Raw genomic sequence first — 13,225 nt, forward strand, 5'->3', positions numbered from 1 at the left:
TGTCCTTACTTTCACTTATTTAATTTTGGGTTTAACAACAGGTTTTTTAAATATAAGTACCTAGTTTAAGATGCTGGGGAGGGAAAAAACCCCTCTTTTCCCATGCCTGCTGCCTGTCCCTGCCTGCCATGGGATCTGGTTCTGTGTGGGCACAATGACGCGCGCACAGCCTGGGAGTGTGACTGTGCATTCCTGCTCCTGGGCTTTCCGCTGCCTGTTCCCCAAACTGACCCCTGCAACACACCATGGGCAGAACAGCTCCACTTCCATTGATTCCTGGCTGTAATCTGCAATGTACTTGTTTTTAATAAGGCTTTGGGCTGTGGTTTGGGGGATTACCCCCTCCTGCTACCTGATAATGTATTTACTGGCCGCTATGTAATTTTGTATCAGAGGCTGAGCTGATGGCTGCCAACCAGAAAGCAACAGCCTCGGGTGGACAATGGGAATGGGACAATGGGAATGGTGGTGTTGGCACCTGGGATTTGGACGCTCCCAGAAACTGGCACCCAGGCTTCGAGAAGAGGGCCCTGCCTTGCAGTAGCAACCTGTGAGTCTGTTGTCCCAAGGCTTCCATGTATAACAGGGCATTCCAGAGATGGGCAGTGCTGCTGTCCCCAGGGGAAAAGGAAGTGTATTGACAGACAGAGAATGAGTGAGTCTGTTTTCTGCCTGTCCTTTCTAAAAACTCAGCTTCTGTGACACTCACCTTGCTGGCACCCAAATGCCTACGTCATTTCCCCCTTCCCTTCAAACCATTCAAAATCATAGCTGTAAAGGCTGTCCTTGGCCATAAATCTGGCCATGCACGTCATCTCCTTCTTTCTTTCTTCTTATTTCCTCTAAAGGCACCAAAGTTCATATCCTTTGAAGCCTCCTGAAAACTCTGCAACACCCTTGCTGCTCTGCCGGGTTTCATCAGCTTCTCTTTCAGTCTCTCACGCCATCCCTTTTCTAACATCTTCTGCTTGTGACAGCCCTGCATATATCACAGCAAAGCACCTTTGGTCATGGTTCTTACCTTCTGAAAATTGTAGGGTGCATCTCCCACTTCAGCCCCACTCACTTGTACAAGAGAGAGGGGATTGGTGGTTATCCTTAAACTGCAAGTGCCCAAGAACAGTCACTGTCCTTGAGCACCAGCTGTTTATGAGGAATAACAGTAATAAGTCCCCAGTTAGCAGCTTTTGGGGACAATTCAATAGACTTGGCAGCCACATACACTCAGGAGATGTATTTTAAAAAGATGACCAAAATAAACCCAAGAGAAGGAAATCAGTGCTGTGCTGTGGTTCTTTGATGATATTTAAGTCTATCACGCACAATGCTGCAAGGAGATCTTTAAAAAGCTGTTGGAAAAATCATGTTTAAATTCACAAAGGGTGAGGCAAAGAGAGCACTTTCTGATAGGCTTTCAAGTTCTTTCTCTGACAGCTTTTGCCTAAGGAAATGGATATGTTGAAGCAAGGGTCCCTTCCCTGGAAACCATTCCCTTGCAAGGAAAGCACAGAATCACGGGCTATTGAACTCTGCTACAGGCAACATTAAGGTACTGGCAACAGCACAGACAACTGGTGAATGTAAAATTTGGATCAGGAATTTGGATCAGAGTAACTGATGCTTATTAATCTGGTAAGAGGCTATATAACTTGTAGACCATTAGAGCACTGCCAGACTTTAACCAAAGAGAAAAAAGGAACAAAGCCTGAGTAAATGAGCCATTTGTGTCTTTAATGAACATAGTCAGTGAAAAACCCCCACAATATTAATGTGTCCAGTTACATGCCCGGAAATGTACCCTATGCAGAAAGCTGGTGTCAGTCCAGGGTTGAAAAGGCCAGAGCAAAGCCCGGGCACATGCTTTCATTGCATCAGTAATTACTGGGGCATTTAGGACCATGGCCCTGAACCATCCCAGCCAGGGAAGGCTGCATTTGAAAGGGTAGCCAGGCCAAATTACATTAGAGGAGTGTACTCCTCATGGAAATTACATTAGTGCCTACTTCCCTCCCTCTGTCCCCCACAAAATCCTGGCACTTAAAAGGCACTGAGTTATAGCCCTGGCCTTTTGTATCTTTTAATTCACTCTGACAGTTTCCCCGAGCATCTGAGGGAGGGTCCAGTTTGGATGCATAATCTTCTCCAGTGAGAGAGAAGAGGGTTTAAACACATGTATTTTGCTGCAGCCTTCCCACACACTACTGAGCAAGTAGCCCTCCTGCATGGAGTTCTGCTCAGGATTTTTTTGGAAAGGAGGGGGAAGGAGAATGATGGAGCTGAACCCATCAAAGCCACTGATAGCAAAGCCAAGGGATTGCTGGGAGCGGGAGCCACTCTGGCCAGTGTGGCTGGGGTGGGATGGGGCCTCATGTCCATGTGGGGCATCACATGTGTATTGGAGAATCTCCTGTTCTTTGGGAAAAGCTGTGTGCAGTGCTGTCCCCAGGGTTAATGCTTCTGGTGGTATCTCCTGAAGGACACAGGAAAGGACAAAGCACTCCCTGAGCTGTTTTGCAGGTGCAGCTGGGAGCCTGCCTGTATGTGATAACACAAACACAGAGCTTTGACAGAGCAGGAATCTGAGTTAATGGCACAATAAATCAGCCAGGAGGAAGAGGAGGTAACATTAACCTACTCACACAGCAGCATGCTTAGTACATTTAGAAACTTGGCAACCGATGACCCTCTCTTAGCTGCTCTAAAGTGTCACCATTTAATAAGTGAACAAACTGACATCAGCATTAAATTCAAGCCCATGGCAAGATGTCTTTGACCCTTGCGCCAGGTGTGGAGGAAGCTTTCAGTATTCATCTTGAAGAGGAGTCAGAGCCCTGTCAGGGTCCGTAGCATCCTCTGTAGGGCAAACAGGGGGGTGGGTGTTGATCGTTATTCACTGTCACTCTCCTGAGAGGAAGAGACACACAGTGGAATTCCCACTGAACCACTACTGAGTGCTGACTTACAACATGGAAATGCAGGCATGTAGCACTTATTTTCCTTTGCCTTCCTAACCAGAACATCCCCAATTTGGTGGAGCAAGCAGAGAACTGCTCCAGAACCCCACCTGTTCCCCAAACCCTTCATGGGATCCCAGAAATTCTTCAGTGACTAATCTTGTTTGGAAGAGAAGAGGTACCATTGCTCCCTGCCCTCCTCATTTTCAATTAGCCATGTATCCCTGTGAAACTCATCATGCATGAGCTGGGAGAGGCTGTGCTGAGCCAGTCAGACATTTGGGACAGGTTATGTTTGGTGCTTCCCATGCCTTCCTCTCGGAGGTTATTTGATGGACAAACGGAAATAGAGAGGAGCCTGGCAACCCTGATGCTTCACAGGAAAGTAATTTCTTTTACACATTTCCACTGGGTTTGACATTTTACCTACCTGGCACTACTGCTCTGAGGACAGCATGTGCCAAGAAAGAGAACACTGAGGACTGCTCAGGTTTTGAGTTGTTACCAGATTTAAAGGGGAGGATGAGTGATTAGAGGTGATAAACGGAACAGTTCAGGCAATTGAAGTGTCCAGAAGTGACTGGTTGAAATGTGTGTATTATGGGCCAAGATCCACAGGGAGACTGGTTGTGAAATACAATAAAATGCTGAGTTTAAGGTGTGATGCCACCGTACATTCAGATAAACCATCATAATACACGAGGTGGCTGTAGTGACAAGTTACTCTTTTGCTCTCATTTGAGCAGAGATTGGTTGTCAAACCCAGCAGCAGCCTCAAAGCAGAAGCGTGGGACCAGTGGGGAAAAGCTGGTAATCTCGCTGGTCTTGGTGGGCACAGTGAAGGGCAGAGAGGCTTGCACTGTGCCAGGACTTTTTGAGCAATACAATGTCTGGTGTGAAAGGCTGCAGGATTACAGCTTCTAAATAAAGCTCCAAGAGCTGTACCTGCTGCTGTCTGGGGTCAGCAAGCTCTGCCTTATGCTGCCTGAGACCGAGCTCTTACGCTAACTTAAAGATGTCAAATATTTGTCCTCTGCTCCATACTATCGGATTATTTGATAAACAGTTATGTCCTGTAGGTTTATCAGGGAGTAACCACGTGGCAGGGAGGATTAAACTGCCGCGATTGGCCTATGGAACAAACAGCTTGGCATCAGAGAGTTTGCACTGGGTATTGGCAAGCAAGAACCGAGCCCTAAGGACATGCAAATAATGTGTTTATTCCTCTCGCATTCATCAGTCAAGTATCTGTCAGGCCATTTGCAAGGGAAACCCCCTGCTCTCCCTGTACTGCCCTTGTATTTTTGCAGCCCTGAGGATGGTGGGACTCCAGCTGCAAGGTAAAGAGAGCTAAAGCTTCCTGCCAAAGCCCCCCAAAAGGCCGTGAGGGGGTTTCTGCAGCACTGTGGGGGTGATGCCGGCTGGCTCCGGTCTCTCTCTTTGCTTGCAGCACTCATATCCACGTTTCCCGGCAGGGTGGCCTGCTTGGTGAGCACATCTGTATGTGAAGACTGAGGACTTCTTAATTTCTGCTGTCACCACGGCAGATGAATTGCATCGGGATCTGGGAGTGGAAGGAGTTCCCCCTGCACCCTCAGCACCTGTGGCTCAATGAAGGTTGTCACTGAGGCTGAAGGACACGCCATCAGCTGTGATTTACCAATGTGGTTATATATGTCTTATGTTTATTTACTGATATAAGCCAAGACAGCTTTCCAGACCCTCCCTTGGTTTCACCAAACTTTGAAGCCCGTAAGAAAAGTTCCTTAAGGCAAGACTCCCTCAGCAGATTATTTTTTTGTCTCTTTCTGTTTTAATAAAAAGGTGATAACAAATAGCTATTTTTGAAAAGCTCTATTTGTGTAGGAATATCCTGCTTTTATGTGTTCTTAGGCATTTCCATCAATAGAGCAGAGAGCTGAGCTCCAATTGAGATGGTCAGTAGGCAAAAAAAAATACCAGTGTGGACAGACAAAACCTCACCCTGGATGGATAAGAGCTACATTCTCACAGGCTGTGAACATTGCCTGATGATACAGGGTTTAAGAAAATCTAAATTAATATTTAATTACTTTATCCAAAGCGGAAGAGCTTGGACAGGAGGGAGTCCTATTTCAGAGGGAGTGCGGTCTGGATACATGAACTCTCCACACAAGACTGGTACAAGTAAACAAAGCTATATGAGGAAACTTCTGGGCTGGGTGACAAGAAGCTGGCTGTCCCAGTGCTTTGAAATAGCCCAGGGTTTTCCCCAGATCTGCCCAGCGGCTGGTTTGAGCCCCAGGGGAGAGCAGCCTGCTCAAGGTGACTGATGAAGTGTGAGGCGGGGATAAGTAACAGTGACTATTTATACACAGAGTGCACTGTAGATTGAAGGTGAGAGAATATAGATCCTTAAAAGACTCATGGGGAAGAAAACGGAATTTAGCAAGCTGGACAGAAGAAAATAAATTGTGAAATGTCCTGGCACGATCCACTGAGTGACTGGGACATTCAGTACATCCTGACAAGGGGAGAAGCACGTGCCAGAAGGTTCCTGTGCCTGGCTGGCACATCTGCTGAGGCAGAACTGTCAGTGCCTCACACCATGGCCAGGGGCACAGAACTAAGCTGTATGTGGGAGAGCAGGCCCCTTGCTCTTGATGAGGAGGTTTTTGGCAAGAAAGCCTCTCCCAGCTGCCCCAGGGCTCGGAGGGGTGCAGGTTTCACAGACAGCTGCAGCACCCCGCTGCACACAGCCATGTCCCGCTCGTGGGACAGAGCTGCTCGGCTGGGCTGGGACAGCTGACTGCTCACTGCGCGGAGCGTGGGCTCAGCCAGTGCCAGTGCCTGAGGCCACAGCTCTGATGTCACATTTGGGAGACAGTGAGGTGGGCAAGGGGTGGCAGCACAGCAGAGGCTGCACTGCCCAGTTCCTCCCGCTTGCAGGAAGGGGTTGGGTACCAGCTGCTAAGCAAGAAAGCAGGTGGAAAACTATGACCTATAGGAAACTATGTGAGGCACGCCTGGTCTCTGAAGACTACAGATGAACTGGTGATACCAACACTGGAAACAGATGCTAAACTGATTGGAAATTATTTTGGCAGAAAGCCATAGCTGGAGCAGGAGTCCTGGTACAAACAAATTGATGCAAAATGCATTTCAAAGTCTCAGATCTGTTTGATTTTAGGAAAACAGCGAGCCACTCTCTCTTTGGCATCGCTGTAGGACTTCGCACAGGCCACACACCAGTGCATCTTGCTGACAGCAGTGAGGTATAGGCAGAGAAAGCAGCCAAATGCTGCTGGTTGGCACCAGGACCCACCAGGGAAGCAGCATCTTAGTGAAGCTTCTTGGCTGGCAGCTCTGGAAGGATATGAGCATCACCAATCTCAGCTCCTCCTGCTGCAGGCGGAACTCCTGCACTCATGGCGACATCTCCCTGCAGCCGTGCGTAAACAATGAAAGACCCTGGAGAAATTTTACCAGACCTTGCAAGCCGAGACACCAGCAAAGAAATACAGGTTGGTAAAAGGTGGAGGCTAGGGGAACGCAAGAACACAACAAAAGCTGGAAAAGCCTCTTTCCCTAATCCCCAAAGTTGGGGGTTGTGCCTGCAGTGCCATCAGTGCAGCTTCTCTGGGAACCATCCCCTCACAGGGGCAGGGCAGGGGAGCCGGAAGCTTTTTAAGGCTGATTTTTTTTTAAAAACGGCAACACACAAGAAACAGATCTAAAACCTGTGTTAGACACAGGCGGAGTGGAGTTAAGTATCTGTTCATTAAGAAATATTTTTGGGTCAATGTATTGAAATATTAGGAAAAAACACATGGTGACATCTCGGACAAAAGCTTTCAAATGGAGAGAGAGAGATGCTTAGCTTGGTTGCACCAATGTCTGGAAATGTCTGGTGCACTGCAGCATCTCCTGCAATTCCTTTTCTCGGTCTTCATATTCGTGCCTGATTCTTACTCTACCAGTTCTCAAATTATAAAACATTTCTCCACATGGCTACAATTCAGGGAACAACTTTGCATAAATGATTAAACTGATGTTTAAAACCTGTACTCCAGGTTTTGCTGTGGTGCTGAATTATGGTCCCATATCATGCATTTCAAGAGCTTTTTATTTCCTAGAGGTCAGCAAAACCACATGCCAGCCCCATGCTGCGCGCAGACTAGCAGCATTTCCAGCTGGGCTAAAAAGAAACCAGCCCGCTGAGGGTTTCACTCTGCCTCAGTGCACTGGTCATAGCTTTGGTGCTGAGCTTGCACTGTCTTTCCCTCTCAAAATCAGAAAATATATTTTTTATCCATACAGAAGAATCCTAAGGAAAAAAAAATATTTAAGGATATTTTGGTTATTACTGAATCTAATGTGTCCTCTTTGACCTTTCCATTTTAACAGCAGCACCTGTGTGCTCCTATGAACCCTTCATGTTCAGCACACCATTTTTTTTATTTTGAACCATGGATCTAGATACCTGCAGGGACAGGAATTTAGCAGCCACTATCACATCCCCTGACCTTTACTAACAAACATGGCAGACTTTCAAAGCTGGGGCTCTTTCTGCAATTCATCTGGGATCTTGTCATGGCAACAGATTCACTTTTCTTAATCAGCAGAAGCTGCAGCAAGGTGGTACTTGCCTGGGAGGTATCTTGTGCATGGGATTTCTATCAGAGTATGTCTGTGCAGTGCTGCTGGTCTGTGTTTGGCTGTTCAGGAGAACGAGGCGTTTTGCAGAGGGAACAGACAACTTGTCTCAGTCCTCACTGAAGCAAGTACAACTCTTGGCCTTTGCAAGGATGATGATCTGGGGCCAACTGCAATTAGAAGGGTTCAGAGTCTCCTGGATCCCATGGGAGACAGCAGCTCTCACTGAGCAGTGCTGCTGCAACAGGATACATGCACCCCATCCCTCCCCCTGCCACAGGGCTGGTTAGGCACAGGCAAGGGCTCTTCTGCAGCAGAGAAAATGCCTCTGCCACAGCCCAGATTTCTGCCTGGTTGTTGCCATTTAACAGAGGGACTTGCCCTTGCTAGAGAGACACAACTGGGGATCACAGATCTGCTGTCAGGCCCATGCTGTCTTTACACGGAGAGAGAGAAAAAGCGAGAGGAAAGGGATATGTTACACCCACATTAAGGAGCACCAGTCCTTATCTGCATCTCAAGATGACCACATGGGAGTTTCTGAAGTCTTTGAAATCTCTGTGGAAAAGATTCAAGTCCAAGGACAAATAATACATGTAATTTGAAAACACAAATTCCTCTCACACTGCCCAGCTGGGTTTTTTTTAACTACAATCTTCACGTATTTACACTGGCCAAGGACCCACAACCAGGTGCCAGACACAGCTTTTATTCTTGCAGTCTAAACAGGCTTCATGTGTGTGAACATTCTTCATACAAAGATACATACAGGAAGTTTCTGTGAACCAGAAACATACTGATTTTGACTGTTCACACAGTACCCATAACAGATGCAGTCCTGAAGAGCACTTTAGGCCCTATATTGTAACAAAAGAAACAAAATCCATGCAAGGAGAAAACGAGATTTTAAAACATGCTTATTTAAAATAAGTTTATTATAATGAAATAATATAAAAGTCTGTCAAAAGTCTTAACAATGCTCCAAAAGAAGAGACAGATGCTGTATGATTTGAGAGATGATGTAGACTGGAAACTTCAGAGTATTTCAGACTGAACTGCTTATGACAGCACAATTTGTGCAAAGCTTACACTGAGAGAGGTGATCTGGCGGGCACGAACAAGCCCTTAGAATTCATTAAATTTGAAGTGTGAGGCAATATACCTTCTCTTCATCTCCAAATGTATTTCAGTATGTATATATTTTAGTATGCAAAGTAAGGCTTACATTAAGCTTAGCTTGACATTGATAAAAATGTATGCCCAAAACTGGCTTGAAACAAACAAAATAGGAAAGGGCACCATAAAAGCAAGCTGCCCTGGTTTTCAGCTTAATTATTGTATTCTGGAATGCAATTTATCAGTTTAGTTTCAATCAGACATAAATCTCAAACTTTCAAAATGGCTTTAAATAAAGGAATCAACAAGTTTTGGACCCCTTGAGTGCTGAAATGAAAAAGAAAGTTAACGCACTTAGTGTTAACCAGAAATCAGGAAATGAAAACAAGGAAGTTTTATATTTAAAAAATCCAGCTTTAGCACATCTGGAGTATGTGGGGGAGAAATCTTACACCAAGAAAGGGATATTAAAAATGACAATCAAAGACTACATTTTGAAGAACTGCGTGCCAGTGGGATGGTGCACGTGTGTGGAAGCGAAGCATACACCTATGTCATAACTTCAAAGCAAGTGCTTAAATTAAATCCTTGTGTCAACTCTGAGCAGGATCAGCTTATGGCCTGGGTTTGCTCAGAGCCAGTAAGTGCACTATGACACCCCTCCTACACGAGGGAGGTTTTATATTGCCTGGAGCATGCAGGAGTTTGCAGGGTTTGTTCACCAGGGGGCTACAGAAGGTAGCAACCAGGCATGAATTCAGTTATTCCCACCCTGCTTGTTTTGTTTTTTGTTATCTGTGCTATGCAGGCAAGAGAAGAAAAATAAGTAAATTAAAACAACAAATTAAAAACAACAAACCCAAAAAACCTTGTGCTTTCATTCCTATGAGGCAGAACACCTGATTTACATTGCCTGCCAAGGAATTCACATCTGATTTTCCAAGTTTGTATTTGCATGCATTACAAAACATCCTGCTTTGCTCTGACAGCAGCAGCTCTGATAGCAAAGCAGATGACAATGGGTAGAAAGGAAGGACCAGGTGGGGAAAAAGGTCAAGACAGCCAGGTAAGAACATGCTAATGATCTTTCCTGGCATCTGAAAGGCAGTTTAAGCTTCCCTAAAGGTGTCCACAAAAGCTGAAGTGACAATGAAAACAAACGGTTAGAAGGCCCAGCATATGGACATACCTAACACTTTTTTCTGTAATGGCTCACATCCCTTTGCCAAAGCAGGCTGCAAACAGCTGGGGCAGATTTTGGGCATACTTTTTACATGTCCAGCCAACCAAGTGACTCTTTTCAAACTATGAAACATCTTCAAAGCAAACAGCTGTAACTTAAATCATGATGATGCTTTACAAAAAGCTTGTAAGTGAAGGTACATGGCCCTTAACTTTAAGTGCATCTGTTAAAGGGAGATCCACAGCACAACAGTGTCAAGACAGGATGTTTCAATGACTCCTTATGTTCACACTAAAGCACTTGAGTGTGCAGTTCATATTCTACAATTGTAATGTCACAGAACTTCAATACAGAACCGAGTATGGTGTCATAAAATAGCAGAGGGGGCTCCAGAACATAGCTTGTTTAGCTTGTTTAAAAAAAAATAACAACAAAATAAATAAAATAAATAAAAGTGTCCGATTGCTAAGCAGAACTCAACTGAGAGCTCTGCTCTAATGCCAATGACACTATATAACAAAGATGTGTTCATGATCTCTATTCAAATACGCTGACTGCAACTATTCAGTACTAGATAGCACTTCTATCAGATTGCTTTGGGATTTACCCTGTCTCAGCCAGGATGCACACTGCCTGTCTCATACGCTCTATCAGAGTTCTATGCTCAGCTATACGAACTTCACAAAAAGCAGCCTTACTCCCCCCTAGGGTAAGGCTGTGATTACTCTTATTTCACCTTGGATAAGTAAAATCCCTGAGAATATGCAACTGTTAGACATTGAAGGAAACAGCCAAAAGCATTTCTAAAGGAAAGGGATGCAAAACTTCAGACTAGCGCAATTGAAGAAACCAAAGCAGTTCATGTGAAGTATACAGAGCCAGGGTGCTGTTATCTGAGAGCCATGTGGATCTCTATCAGTGTGCAGGTCAGCTGTTCATAAATGTCAGCCATTAAAAAAAACACAACAAAGAAAACAACCCTAACTAATCAACAAACCAAACAAATGAAACAGAAAACCTCTCCAATTCTAAATTTGAAGGCCAAAAGTTAGTTACTTGTTCTCTACAATTATTCTAATGAAATGCCATCCTCTCTGCTTGCCAAACTGACACCACAGGAAAAGACAGTGAGTTGTTTATCAGTGCATTTGCTTCTACTTGGTCATCTGGCCTACTGCATCCTGAGAGGTGTAACTTGGAGTTCAGCTCTGCAACATGCTGCATGGGTTTCTTTCGCAGTGGTGGTTTGACTGCAAAGATGGCATTCAGAAGTCTTAGAAATGCTCAACATCCTGCAAGAGCAGTGCATGGTGAAGTGCAAGTTTTGAAGGCAAGGAGACCTTGCTCAATTCCTTCTCTGCAAGGCCCCTGTTTAACAAGCACAGAGGGGTCTCCTGAAGCCACAGTCTCTTAAAAACGTTCCCAAGCACCAATTCCAGAGTTCAGAAAAAACAACTTTACACAGAAGAGCAAGATGAGAACGCCTGCTCTGAGGCAGAATGCCATGCTGATTAGAGGATATGTTTTGTGGAACACTCTCCCTGCTTGTTGGATGACAGAAGCATGGTAGGAGTTAGTAACTGGAGCTAGTGGCCCAATGAAGATGTTCTTTGCCTACAAAATAAAGCCTCCTGACTTTCTGAAACAAATGTTGCATCTGCTGCACACCTAACAAACTAGTGGTTCTCCTGCTACTTAAAAAACAAACCAAAACAAGACAGAAACCCCCAAAATACCTCCAATATGCTTTCCTGCTACTGGAAAACTTAGAGCAAAAAGGAATTCAATTTTTGCCATGACCTAACAGTTAATTTCTAGAGAAGAGGGATCTCTTCCTGGTCTTCCCATAACCTAGCTGACATTCTGTGGAAATGTGATCTCCATTATCTTTCCAGAGCATTCAGCTAAAAACTGTTACAGTGAAGTTTCCCACAGAACAGCTGAAAACCTTGAGGAAACCACACAGGGTGGAAAGTTGGTTTTTCTACTACAGGGGTGATTTCTTTGGATTCATGCTTAGAAGCAGCAGACAACTGAATCCCAAAGGCTCTCAGCTTCATTTTTAGCACCATGAGTAGTGAAGTAATTGAATAGAGCTTTGGTCAAAAGTTTTGACTTTGTACTCACACATATACTACTTAATTTAAGAAAATCCAAAAAACTAAAACCTGATTTTTTTTGATCCCTCTAGAGTACTGAGGAACTACAGATGGGTAAAACTCAGAGAAGATGACAGAGCAAAAAGTCACACTATTTAAATAGTCTCTTGGGAATCTGGAGAGGTCTCAGCTGACTGGAAGCTGGCAAGCATTGTCCTGATTTTCAAGAAGGGGAAGGAGGACCCTGGAAATTACAGGCCTGTAAGACTCACTTCAGTGCCTGATAAAATCATGGAAAGGATTATTCTGGGAGGTATTGAAAAACACCTGAAAGACAATGCAGTCACTGGTCACAGCCAGCATAGCTTCATGGGAGGGAAGGCCTGCTTGCTGAAACTGATTTCCTTCTACAACAAGGTAACCCACTTAGTCATCCAGGAAAGCCAGCTGATGTAATCTTTTTGGACTCCAGCAAAGCTTTCGACATTGTCTCTCACAGTATCCTTCTGGACAAGATGTCCAGCACACAGCTCAATAACCATGTTACATGATCAGTGAGCAAGTGGCTCACGGGGTGGGCGCAAAGGCTTGTAGTGACTCTGGTGACATCAGGCTGGTGTCCTGTCACTAGTGGGGTTTCACAGGGCTCCATCCTTGGCCCTGTGCTCTTCAACATCTTCATTAATGACTTGGCCGCAGGACGGGAAAGGATACTAAGTAAGTTAGCCAACAACACTAAACTGGGAGGAGCTAAATTGGGATTCTCTTGAGGGCAGGGAGGCCCTGCAGAGAGAGATTGACACATTAGAGATGGGCACTCACCAGCAGCATGAAGTTTATCAAGGGCAAGTGCCAGATTCTGCACCTGGGACAGGACAATCCTGGTTGTGTGCACAGAATGAGGAATGAGATGCTGGACAGCAGTGCTGCAGAGAGACTGGGGGGTCCTCATCAGGGGCAAGATAAGCATGTGTCAGCAGTGTCCTGGAACCTGGGAGAGGATTGTCCCACTCTGCTCTGCACTGGGGTCAGCTCACCTTGAGTGCCAGGGGCAGTTTTGGGCACCACAATATAAAAAAGACATGAAACTACTACAGAGTGCCCAAAGGAGGGCCATGAGGATGGTGAAGGGTCTGGAGGGGAAGCCTTATGAGGAGGTCACTTGGTTTGTTCAGCCTGGAGGAGACTGAGGGGAGACCTCACTGTGGTCTTCAACATCCTCACAAGGGGAAGCAGAG

The sequence above is a fragment of the Corvus moneduloides genome, chromosome 1 (genome assembly GCF_009650955.1).
Source record: "Corvus moneduloides isolate bCorMon1 chromosome 1, bCorMon1.pri, whole genome shotgun sequence".
NCBI classification, from domain to species: Eukaryota; Metazoa; Chordata; class Aves; order Passeriformes; family Corvidae; genus Corvus; species Corvus moneduloides.